The following is a 13,032-nucleotide window of genomic DNA, read 5'->3' as shown; positions in this document are numbered from 1 at the left end:
CATTAGCAGCTCACTCTCCCAGGTGAGGTGCGTAAATCTTTAATTTGCGCTATGTTGTTGTTTAGGTCACCTGAATATGCCTTACATTTCACCAATAACAACAGAGTATTCTTTCAACAATGTAATAGCCTTAGGCTAACTTCCGTCTCTCTGTCTGTCTCTCACAGTTATTCATTGGACGCGGCCTCTTTATATCATGAAAATCAAATTTGAACATTTGTAGTGGCAAAATAGCCACGACCAATCAACGACGGGCATAGTCCGGAAGAAAATACACGCTCCAAAAATACTGCATACTCCAGTCCTGCCACCGCTAACAGGCGGCAAGGGAACGCGTTTTTGTGCGTAATACACCTGTGTGTATACACCTGTGTTACCCTGTGTCTATCCCCCAATTATTAATATTTATGCTGCCTATGTGGCATAAATATTCAAAAAAAATTGTTTACAATATTAAAAAACTGCTAGTCTAACCCTCCTTGTTCCACCGAGCCGAACCCGCCTTCTGCCATCTATTGTTCCCGGCGCTGCATAGTGAAATTACCCAGAAGATTTAGCGTTTTAGAAGAATCAATTTACTATCTGACTGGAAAAACCAAAAAATGTGGCTGGCCAATATTCAATTTTCCTGGGTGGTATACTACGTGGCTGTGCAATATACTTTGAAAATGGTCTATATACCACGTGGACATGCATATTCTAGAATAAACGATGTGTCATGAAGGATAACAAATACATTTTATAGGATAGTCTCAAAGGGACGATCACGATGCAGCACTGTACGATAGTCGTTGCAGAACGTGTCCAGCGGCTGGCAATTTTATAATATAACGGCCTATTCTTTTTCAAATTTCAAGGCTCCTGTGCAGGGAGGGTCTCATCAACTGCGCAGTGTAGTTATTTGCTCCGACCTCAGCAGGACAAATAAAATAATTTTGCACCCGAAACTCAGAAGGAAAACAAGAATAGGACGTCATCATATCAAAATGAGATGCATTTGACCAATACCAACATCGTACTGCAACACAATGTGACCAAAAATTATTCCGTATAATATAACCTCTGTTTGTCTTACTTCGTTGGCTTATCTACAGCCTAAGAGTATGCATTAGATAACCCCATTATGCCGTTGGGTTTTAGTATTCCCTTTCATGTAATTGACCTTCTTATTCCCTTGTCATGCATTTGTTAAAAAATTAAATACAAAATTTTTTATGGTGGATTTATTCATATTAAAAATTTACATAAAGTTATTCCTTGTTTTTATTAACAAACTTAATATGATCATACAAACCAAAGTAATTTTGATTATATTTAGAACATATAATATCAAAAACACAAACATTTTTTAAAAATAAATAATAAATAAATAAACCCAATAGGCATTACCACTGCTGGGCCATCGCGGGCGCCTCCCATCTTCATCAGATGACGTACTCTTCTTGTATTCACGCTGCGGCACTGGCGCAGCAGTACTTTGTCAACCCTGTTGAGGGCAGAGCAAAGTACTGCCATGCACAGGCGCCATGCCTCTCTGAAAAATTCACAGTGCCTGCGCAATGCAGTAGTTTGCTGTGCCCTCCACAGGATTGACAAAGTACTACTGCACCGGAGCCACACCATGAACACCATAAAAGGACGTCACCTGATGAAGATGGGAGGCGCCGGACCAGGACCAACAGCGAGAACACACCCTGAGTCTTTTTCTCTAAGGTAACATCGGGGGCTTATCTACAGCATTATAGGATGCTGTTCATAAGCACCTGATGCAGGTGGGCTTAGCTCACCTGCGAATTTCATGTTGACAGGTTCACTTTAATAGTGTATTGTCCTCTTCTTGTGTTTCTTTAGTGGCTCTGTTGCTGGCGTTTTTTGTATAAACTGTGCACAGGAGACGTGAAAGGCAAGAGGCGAACAGCGCATGCGCACTGCATTAATTTGCTCAGCCATCAATACGGCACACAAATTACGCCTGGGCCCTAGCCGTCACAGCAAGACAACAGGATGTCATCCTCTTTTGTTTGGAGGAAACAGAGCATAACAAAACGCACATTGTACTGGTCCAATGCTGGAACGCCCATGGGCGAGTATAACATAAACTTTGTTTTCACATTTTTCAGGTAACAACGTTGGCTTATGTACATCCTTAGCCAAATTCAATAGATAAACCCCTAATGCAGGTAAAATTAAATCATAAAACTATGTTTGTGGTTGACATCTTCCCTTGTAATATAACTGTTACTTTTTGGTGGTAGAATAAAAACACTATTCAAGGAGTAAATCATTGTTTGTAAGAGTTATCTTCCAAACACGGTAACATTAATTTTTGTATTACTTGTTTAGTGCTTTTTCATATCAATTTACTTCAGTTTACAAAATTGAGGGCTGATCTAAATATTTTTAAATCTGAAAATTCTTTTTTTTTTTAAATCTTCTTTTTTTGGACGCTCTTTGTTGCTGATATTGGGGGGCATACAAGGAGTTCTGGAGATCCATGGAGAAGATATCTCTCCTTTGGCAATTCTCAGAACATTTACAGAGAGCTCCTCTAAATATTCCACCGATACTTTTTCAAAAACATCACGTACAATCCATCTATTTCTTCCTTTAGGAAACAGAATTTTAGTGCGTGTTGTGCCAACAGCTTCTGAATTTTTTTTGGGTACCTTAATTGTTGCAATTTGTCTGCCAACATTATAATTGTGTGTTAAAGCAGCGAGTTTTGTCCGTGCTTCCATTGAATCTATCCCAAAATGGATGCGTTTGGGTCTGTATTTCAAAACAAGACTATGGAAATTTTCCAAAGATCCTGTGTGACAATTGTGCACTAAGTGTGGCAAATCTTGCAACAATTGTCGGCTTGTCACAATTTTTTTAATATTTAGGTAAGGTGGTGTATCTTTTTTTAGCCACAGAATTTTACCATCCTCCGCATCTTCTACCAGTGGTCCATGACTGCATTGGTGGTACATGTTGCAGCCATCCCACTCATGTATGTTTGTTATGTGTTGCAGGCACGACAACCATTTTTCCTGTAACAATTCAACATTGTCATTACAGGTTTTAATGGACCACCAGAGATGTAGTGCAATTTTGTCTATCCAAGGAACTATCTCCTTGCTTAGCTTAGATTGACTGGCCGCTTTTAGTTTTTTCTTTACCGATTTTGCATAATGCCACACATCAAACTGATGGTTTATTTCTGAATAGTCTTTACGCATTTTGCTTCTTATGCTGACGTGTCTATCAGAGGCAAAAATTTTGATTTTAAATCCAGAAGTGAGTAGGCGATCCATACAAACTTTGAATCCATAAATTTCCATAGCAACAGACGATGTGCATTGGGTTTGTTGCACAACCTCAAAGTCTATTATTTTGTCAGATATGGTGTCCATGATGGTATAGACACAGTATTTAGCACTGTGACCAGGACTGTCACATTGTCCATCACCGGAAACTATGATGTTTTTTTGAATGATTTCCTTTGTAACATTTTCTTGTTCTGTTTTCCAAGCAATGTCAATAGCAGGGAATAAAAATTTGCTTTGGTACCTGTAGAAAGTTGTTTGGGATATTGACAACACTCCAAAAATGTTAAAAAGTTCATGCACTTTTTGAAAATTAAGTCCACTGAATAGAATAGCGGAAGCCAGCAAGATGTTTCCAGCTGCAAAATTTCCGATTTTTGGTTGTGATTCAAAAATATGACTTTGGTGACCCAGTCGGCATGTGCCAATAACTTTGATGTAACTACCCTCAACTATTTTTCTGACACTTACTATTAAATTTTTGCATCCTTGACATTTCACTTTTTTAAATAGATTATCTAAGCAAGATTCGAATACAATTAGTTTTCTTTCAGTAACAGTTTCTCTGGTTTGAACACATTCCTCACCATGGATCGGTAATTGATCTTCAAGGCTTAGAGATGCAAAACCAAATAGATCCGATTCTACAGCACTTGGCAATTCTGGAATATAATCTGAATCTTCTGTAATAGTATTTTTCTGATTTTCACCACTAGAGATGTCAGCACTATAAGGTATTGGTGATAGTGTTCTTATCCCTTGTAAAAATTGCTTTTCTAACATCAATGATTTCTTTACATTAGAATTTTGAACCTGTTGTCTTTTCTTTAATGGGGATTGTAAATCTGTCTCAAAATTTGGCGTTGAAAATAATGGTTGTTCTTCACCCTTTGCAGAATTTTCAAAATCAGGTATTCCTTCATCACCATTATTTCCTTCATATCCCAACACTTGATGGAAGAATACTGTTGAATTTTCCAGTGTGAAGTCTGTCTGTGTGGCAATACTACAGAAATGTTTTTCTGATGCATCCGAAAAATCTATGTTGACACTACGGGTATCAGTTGAAACTGAGCTGCTACTTTCTGCTGTTTGTCGTTGCCTTTTTCTATGACTACGTTTACCTATTGTCAAATTTTCTTGAATTACAAATTGTACCTCTTCTAAAGGAGGGAATATGGATGGTACAGCATTTGGACGCAATGATCGACCACTAACATTGTGAATGTAGCAATCAGATGTGAAGTGTTTAGAACATAAACGATATTTGTCGTTCTTGTTTCCATCCAATATATTCTGTGCTAATAGATCAACATTGGAAAACACTTGACCAGTTTGGAGCAGCCATTGTGTAATTGCCTTAACATCCTTTGGAAATGGGTGTAAAATAATATCACGGCTCTGACCCTGTCTACCAGTCCTACTATCGCACTCATTAATGATGCAGTTTGGCATTGTGTCTTTCACATTTGTCCTTTAATTTAAAAAAAACAAAAAAAATTACTATTTCATAAAAAATAATACACAAGAGATTTCTTGATTACAAAATTAAAGAGAACCTGTCCCCCCGAAAATCGCGGGTGAGGTAAGCCCACCGGCATCAGGGGCTTATCTACAGCATTCTGTAATGTCGTAGATAAGCCCCTGATGTTACCTGAAAGAGAAGAAAAAGAAGTTAGATTATACTCACCTGGGTGTGGTCCCGCTGCTGGTCAGGTCGGATGGGCGTCTCTGTTCCGCTGCGTCGCCTCCTATCTTCATTACAAGGCGTCCTCTTCTGATCTTCAGCCACGGCTGCAGCGCAGGCGTACTTAGCTCTGCCCTGTTGAGGGCAGAGGATAGTACTGCAGTGCGCAGGCACCGGAAATGTCAGAGGCCCGGCGCCTGCGCACTGCAGTACTATCCTCTGCCATCAACAGGGCAGAGCTAAGTACACCTGCGCCAGAGCCGTGGCTGAAGATCAGAAGAGGACGTCTTGTAATGAAGATAGGAGGCGACGCAGCGGAACAGAGACGCCCATCCGACCTGACCAGCAGCGGGACCGCCCCCAGGTGAGTATAATCTAACTTCTTTTTCTCCTCTTTCAGGTAACATCTGGGGCTTATCTACAGCATTTAAGAATGCTGTAGATAAGCCCCTGATGCTAGTGGGCTTACCTCACCCACGATTTTCGTGGGGACAGATTCCCTTTAATGTTCCATCAAGGGTCTTATATTTAAGCACAAGAGAATGCTGTCTGCTGTCTTCCACAGCCACCCACAAAGACTGACATACACGAGACGTAATCTTCACTAGGGTTGAGCGAAACGGGTCGATCATTTTCAAAAGTCGCCGACTTTTGGCTAAGTCGGCGTCTCATGAAACCCGATCCGACCCCTGTGCTTGTCGGCCATGCGGTACGCGACTTTCGCGCCAAAGTCGCGTTTCAATGACGCGAAAAGCGCCATTTCTCAGCCAATGAAGGTGAACGCAGAGTGTGGGCAGCGTGATGACATAGATCCTGGTCACCACCATCTTAGAGAAGGGCATTGCAGTGATTGGCTTGCTGTCTGCGGCGTCACAGGGGCTATAAAGGGGCGTTCCCGCCGACCGCCATCTTACTGCTGCTGATCTGAGCTTAGGGACAGGTTGCTGCCGCTTCGTCAGAAGCAGGGAGAGCGTTAGGCAGGGTCCACTAACCACCAAACCGCTTGTGCTGCAGCGATTTCCACTGTCCAACACCACCTTCGGTGTGCAGGGACTGTGGAAGCTATTTTTTTTTTTTTTTCCCCTCAGCGCTGTAGCTCATTGGGCTGCCCTAGAAGGCTCCGTGATAGCTGTATTGCTGTGTGTACGCCACTGTGGAAACCAACTGCTTTTTTCAAAGCACATATCCTCTTGTTCCTTCCTTTCTGCACAGCTATCTTTTTTGTTTGTCCACACTTTTTATTTAATTTGTGCATCAGTCCACTCCTATTGCTGCCTGCCATACCTGGCTTACATTACTGCAGGGAGATAGTAATTGTAGGACAGTTTTTTTTTTTTTTTTGTTTTTTTTTTGTGGGAGATTAAGATTGGCATTTCTGCTACAGTGCCATCCCTGTGTGTGCCATCTCTCACTGAGTGGGCCATAGAAAGCCTATTTATTTTTTCCGTGATTTGTGTTCTAAAATCTACCTCAACACAAAAACACTACATCAATCAGTGGGAGAAAAATATTGGCCTCAGTCAGGGCTTGTGTGCCACTGCTGTGTGTGCTATCTCTCATTCAGTGGGCTATAGCAAGCCTATTTTTTTTTTTTTTTTTTAATATTATTTGGTTTCTAAAGTCTCCATGAAAAAAAAAAAAAAACCTAAAAAAACAGTGGGAGAGTAATATTGCCCTTTCAGCTTGTGTGCCAGTCTTGACTCCTGGGTGTGCCACCTCTCTCCCTCTCATTCAGTGGGCCATAGAAAGCCTATTTATTTTTTTTTTTTAATATTATTTGGTTTCTAATTCTCCCTGAAAAAAAAAAAAAAAACCTAAAAAAACAGTGGGAGAATAATATTGCCCTTTCAGCTTGTGTGCCAGTCTTGACTCCTGGGTGTGCCACCTCTCTCCCTCTCATTCAGTGGGCCATAGAAAGCCTATTTATTTTTTTTTTTAAATATTATTGGGTTTCTAAAGTCTCCCTGAAAAAACAAAAAATACATAAAAAAACAGTGGGAGAGTAATATTGCCCTTTCAGCTTGTGTGCCAGTCTTGACTCCTGGGTGTGCCACCTCTCTCCCTTTCATTCAGTGGGCCATAGAAAGCCTATTTATTTTTACCGTGATTTGTGTTCTAAATTCTACCTCAACACAAAAACACTACATCAATCAGTGGGAGAAAAATATTGGCCTCAGTCAGGGCTTGTGTGCCACTGCTGTGTGTGCTATCTCTCATTCAGTGGGCTATAGCAAGCCTATTTTTTTTTTTTTTTTTAATATTATTTGGTTTCTAAAGTCTCCCTGAAAAAAAAAAAAAACCTAAAAAAACAGTGGGAGAATAATATTGCCCTTTCAGCTTGTGTGCCAGTCTTGACTCCTGGGTGTGCCACCTCTCTCCCTCTCATTCAGTGGGCCATAGAAAGCCTATTTATTTTTTTTTTTAAATATTATTGGGTTTCTAAAGTCTCCCTGAAAAAACAAAAAATACATAAAAAAACAGTGGGAGAGTAATATTGCCCTTTCAGCTTGTGTGCCAGTCTTGACTCCTGGGTGTGCCACCTCTCTCCCTTTCATTCAGTGGGCCATAGAAAGCCTATTTATTTTTTCCGTGATTTGTGTTCTAAATTCTACCTCAACACAAAAACACTACATCAATCAGTGGGAGAAAAATATTGGCCTCAGTCAGGGCTTGTGTGCCACTGCTGTGTGTGCTATCTCTCATTCAGTGGGCTATAGCAAGCCTATTTTTTTTTTTTTTTTTTTAATATTATTTGGTTTCTAAAGTCTCCCTGAAAAAAAAAAAAAACCTAAAAAAACAGTGGGAGAATAATATTGCCCTTTCAGCTTGTGTGCCAGTCTTGACTCCTGGGTGTGCCACCTCTCTCCCTCTCATTCAGTGGGCCATAGAAAGCCTATTTATTTTTTTTTTTTAAATATTATTGGGTTTCTAAAGTCTCCCTGAAAAAACAAAAAATACATAAAAAAACAGTGGGAGAGTAATATTGCCCTTTCAGCTTGTGTGCCAGTCTTGACTCCTGGGTGTGCCACCTCTCTCCCTTTCATTCAGTGGGCCATAGAAAGCCTATTTATTTTTTCCGTGATTTGTGTTCTAAATTCTACCTCAACACAAAAACACTACATCAATCAGTGGGAGAAAAATATTGGCCTCAGTCAGGGCTTGTGTGCCACTGCTGTGTGTGCTATCTCTCATTCAGTGGGCTATAGCAAGCCTATTTTTTTTTTTTTTTTTTAATATTATTTGGTTTCTAAAGTCTCCCTGAAAAAAAAAAACCTAAAAAAACAGTGGGAGAATAATATTGCCCTTTCAGCTTGTGTGCCAGTCTTGACTCCTGGGTGTGCCACCTCTCTCCCTCTCATTCAGTGGGCCATAGAAAGCCTATTTATTTATTTTTTTAAATATTATTGGGTTTCTAAAGTCTCCCTGAAAAAACAAAAAATACATAAAAAAACAGTGGGAGAGTAATATTGCCCTTTCAGCTTGTGTGCCAGTCTTGACTCCTGGGTGTGCCACCTCTCTCCCTTTCATTCAGTGGGCCATAGAAAGCCTATTTATTTTTTCCGTGATTTGTGTTCTAAATTCTACCTCAACACAAAAACACTACATCAATCAGTGGGAGAAAAATATTGGCCTCAGTCAGGGTTTGTGTGCCACTGCTGTGTGTGCTATCTCTCATTCAGTGGGCTATAGCAAGCCTATTTTTTTTTTTTTTTTTTTAATATTATTTGGTTTCTAAAGTCTCCCTGAAAAAAAAAAAAAAACCTAAAAAAACAGTGGGAGAGTAATATTGCCCTTTCAGCTTGTGTGCCAGTCTTGACTCCTGGGTGTGCCACCTCTCTCCCTCTCATTCAGTGGGCCATAGAAAGCCTATTTATTTTTTTTTTGTTTTTTTTAATATTATTTGGTTTCTAAAGTCTCCCTGAAAAAAAAAAAAAAACCTAAAAAAACAGTGGGAGAGTAATATTGCCCTTTCAGCTTGTGTGCCAGTCTTGACTCCTGGGTGTGCCACCTCTCTCCCTCTCATTCAGTGGGCCATAGAAAGCCTATTTATTTTTTTTTTGGTTTTTTTAATATTATTTGGTTTCTAAAGTCTCCCTGAAAAAAACAAAAAAAACATAAAAAACAGTGGGAGAGTAATATTGCCCTTTCAGCTTGTGCGCCAGTCTTGACTCCTGGTTGTGCCACCTCTCTCTCTCTAATTGTGGGCCATAGAAAGCCTTTTTTTTTTTTTTTTTTTTTTTAATATTATTTGGTTTCTAAAGTCTCCCTGAGAAAAAAAAATAAATAAATTAGGTGGGAGATTAATATTGACATTAGTGCTTGAGTGACAGTCCTGCGTGTGTGTCATCTCTGTGATTTTGTGCCACAGAAAACAGAGTGTGTAACATTGTGCCTGATTTTCCTTGTGGTCTCACCAACCTGTTAAGGGATATTGAAATCATACTGAAGTTATAGCTCACCGTGTAAGTTGTTTGACAGCAACAAATAAAGTTACTTTGGTTAAGATTTTAAAACAATGAGGAAGTCTGGTGCAAGAGGTCGTCGTGGGCGTTCATTGTCAGCTGGTAATGATGGTAGTGGTAGTGGAGCATCAGGTGGTCGTGGGGATAAAAATATTCCACCTAAGTCTGGAGCTGTGGAGCCAGTTTCGTCGTCAGGCTACACAAGGCCTCGAACGCTCTCTTTTCTGGGAGTAGGAAAACCGCTTTTAAAGGCGGAGCAGCAACAGCAAGTTTTGGCTTACATTGCAGACTCAGCCTCTAGCTCTTTTGCCTCCTCTTCCGAAACTGGTAAATGTAAAAGCAGCGCGTCGCTTGTGGATGTTCACGGTCAGGGACAAGTCGCTTCCTTGTCCTCCTCAGCAAAAACTACAACAAGAGAGAAGGATGCAGCAGGCGACACAACGGGTCACTCCATGGAGCTCTTTACACATACCGTCCCTGGCTTAGAAAGTGAAACATTTAACAGGCCATGCCCATTACAAGTATATTCTGACATGGAGTGCACTGATGCACAGCCACAGCCAGAGTACTATGCTGCTCCTTTGACTCAGACCACCACATTGCCCTCTCAGGGTACAGATCCACAATCAGACCCTGATGAGACTATGTTGCCCCGCCACGAACGCTATACCGCCGACCGACACAGTGACACAGACGAAGTTGCACACGAGCTCGAAGAGGAGGTAATAGATGACCCAGTTATTGACCCCGATTGGCAGCCATTGGGGGAACTGGGTGCAGGCGGCAGTAGTTCAGAAGCGGAGGTGGAGGAGGGGCCGCAGCAGGCATCAACATCGCAACAGGTTCCATCTGCCGGGCCCGTATCTGGACCAAAACGCGTGTCAAAGCCAAAACCTGTTGGAGCACAGCGTTGCCATCCGGTTAAAGCTCAGTCTGCAATCCCTGAAAAGGGATCCGAGTCTAGGAAGAGTGCAGTCTGGCATTTTTTTAAACAACATCCAACTGATCAGCGCAAAGTCATCTGTCAAAAATGTTCAACTAGCTTAAGCAGAGGTCAGAATCTGAAAAGTCTAAATACTAGTTGCATGCATAGACACTTAACCACCATGCATTTTCAAGCCTGGACTAACTACCAAACGTCCCTCAAGGTTGTAGCACCCTCGGCCAATGAAGCTAGTCAGCAACGCAACATCCCTTCCGTCACTGTAAGGCCACCATTTTCCGCACCACCGGCAGTATCTGTGCAGGTTTCTTTGCCAGCCAAAAGCAGTCAGGGTCAGGGAATCACCAGTTTTGTAGGAGGAAATATTGCATCTAGGGCACCGGCGGAAACAATACCGTCTCCAACCGTCTCTCAGTCTGCCATGTACACCGGCACACCCGAAAGTTCCACGATCTCCAGCTCTCCAGTCCAGCTCACCCTACATGAGACTCTGGTTAGAAAAAGGAAGTACTTATCCTCGCATCCGCGTACACAGGGTTTTAACGCCCACATAGCTAGACTAATCTCGTTAGAGATGATGCCCTACCGGTTAGTTGAAAGCGAAGCTTTCAAAGCCCTGATGGAGTACGCTGAACCACGATACGAGCTACCCAGTCGACACTTTTTTTCCAGAAAAGCCATCCCAGCCCTGCACCAGCATGTTAAACAGCGCATCGTCCATGCACTCAGGCAATCTGTGAGTACAAAGGTGCACCTGACTACAGATGCATGGACCAGTAGGCATGGCCAGGGACGTTATGTGTCCATCACGGCACACTGGGTGAATGTGGTGGATGCAGGGTCCACAGGCGACATCAATTTAGGGACAGTTGTGCCTAGCCCACGGTCTAGGAAACAGTTGGCTGTAGGCGTTCGCACCCCCTCCTCCTCCTCCTCCTCGTCCTCCTGCAGAAGCTACAGCTCTTCCACAGAACGCAGTCTGCCAACCACTCCATCGGCAGATGACACTGTTGCACACCAGTTGTCCCATTATGGGCCAGCTACTGCCAAGCGTCAGCAGGCTGTATTGGCTATGAAGTGCTTGGGCGACAACAGACACACCGCGGAAGTTCTGTCCGAGTTCTTGCAACAAGAAACGCAGTCGTGGCTGGGCACAGTAGATCTTGAGGCAGGCAAGGTAGTGAGTGATAACGGAAGGAATTTCATGGCTGCCATCTCCCTTTCCCAACTGAAACACATTCCTTGCCTGGCTCACACCTTAAACCTGGTGGTGCAGTGCTTATTGAAAACTTATCCTGGGTTCTCCGACCTGCTCCTCAAAGTGCGTGCACTTTGCTCACATATCCGACGTTCGCCTGTACACGCCAGCCGTATGCAGACCTATCAGCGGTCTTTGAACCTTCCCCAGCATCGCCTAATCATAGACGTTGCAACAAGGTGGAACTCAACACTGCACATGCTTCAGAGACTGTGCGAACAGAGGCGTGCTGTTATTTATTTGTGGGAGGATACACGGGCAGGCAGTAGGATGGCAGACATGGAGTTGTCAGGTGTGCAGTGGTCTAAGATACAAGACATGTGTCAAGTCCTTCAGTGTTTTGAGGAATGCACACGGCTGGTTAGTGCAGACAACGCCGTAATAAGCATGAGCATCCCCCTAATGCGTCTGCTGATGCAAAGTTTGACGCACATAAAGGAGCAGGCGTCTGCACCAGAGGAAGAGGAAAGCCTTGATGACAGTCAGCCATTGTCTGGTCAGGGCAGTGTACAGGACGAGGTAGCGGGCGAAGAGGAGGTGGAGGACGAGGAGGATGATGGGGATGAGTATATTTTTAATGCCGAACCTTTCCCGGGGGCACAGGAATTTGGTTGCGTGTCACGGCCGGGTTCTGGTTTTTTGAGGGACACAAGTGACGTAGATTTGCCTGCAACTGCCCCTCAACCAATCACAACCGGAGATTTGACAACTGGAACTTTGGCCCACATGGCGGATTATGCCTTACGTATCCTAAAAAGGGACACACGCATTACGAAAATGATGAACGATGACGATTACTGGTTGGCCTGCCTCCTTGATCCACGCTATAAAGGCAAATTGCAAAATATTATGCCACATGAGAACTTGGAACTAATATTAGCAACCAAACAATCAACTCTTGTTGACCGTTTGCTTCAGGCATTCCCAGCACACAGCGCACGTGATCGTTCTCACACGAGCTCCAGGGGGCAGCAGACTAGGAGTGTTAGGGGTGCACACATCAGAAGTGGCGTTGGACAGAGGGGTTTTCTGACCAGGTTGTGGAGTGATTTTGCTATGACTGCAGACAGGACAGGTACTGCTGCATCAATTGAAAGTGACAGGAGACAACATTTGTCCAGTATGGTTACTAACTATTTTTCATCCCTTATCGATGTTCTCCCTCAACCGTCATTCCCATTTGATTACTGGGCCTCCAAATTAGACACCTGGCCAGAATTGGCAGAATATGCATTGCAGGAGCTTGCTTGCCCGGCAGCAAGTGTCCTATCAGAAAGAGTATTCAGTGCTGCAGGTTCAATATTAACCGAAAAAAGGACTCGTCTGGCTACCCAAAATGTTGACGATCTAACATTCATTAAAATGAACCACAA

General features: G+C 42.7%; 1 protein-coding gene across 2 annotated transcripts in view; it reads left to right on the top strand.

Moving 5' to 3' along the window:
• The window catches only part of LOC143785669 (uncharacterized), a 136,710-nt gene that overhangs the window by 18,737 nt on the left and 104,941 nt on the right, over nucleotides 1–13,032 (top strand). The window lies entirely within an intron of this gene.

This window comes from Ranitomeya variabilis, chromosome 7 (assembly GCF_051348905.1).
Source record: "Ranitomeya variabilis isolate aRanVar5 chromosome 7, aRanVar5.hap1, whole genome shotgun sequence".
NCBI lineage: Eukaryota > Metazoa > Chordata > Amphibia > Anura > Dendrobatidae > Ranitomeya > Ranitomeya variabilis.
Note: the sequence above shows the minus strand (reverse complement) of the source record. Positions and strands in the feature narration are given on the sequence as shown.